Below are 318 nucleotides of genomic sequence, written 5' to 3' on the forward strand. Positions count from 1 at the left end.
AATGACGGCAAGGTATTAGTTGTAGGTAGCAGTCCTCTCATAAGCTGAGTGTAGATGATAGCCCTATGAGGATGGCGGTAAAGTATCAGTTGTAGATAGCAGTCCTCTGGTAAGCTGAGGATATAAGTCGTGCAGATAATAGCCCTAAGAGGATGAAGGTAGGAGAAAGAGGGCAAGGCTTTAGTTATAGATAGCAGCCCTCTCGTAAGCTGAGGGTGCAGATGATAGCCCTATGGGGATGACAGCAAAGTATCACTTGTATATGGCAGTCACTGTGATACACAAACGACAAGCGCTGGTAGACCTATGAGACCTCAA

The sequence above is a fragment of the Halyomorpha halys genome, unplaced genomic scaffold, assembly GCF_000696795.3.
Source record: "Halyomorpha halys isolate HHAL.00 unplaced genomic scaffold, Hhal_1.1 Scaffold1451.1, whole genome shotgun sequence".
Taxonomy (NCBI): Eukaryota; Metazoa; Arthropoda; class Insecta; order Hemiptera; family Pentatomidae; genus Halyomorpha; species Halyomorpha halys.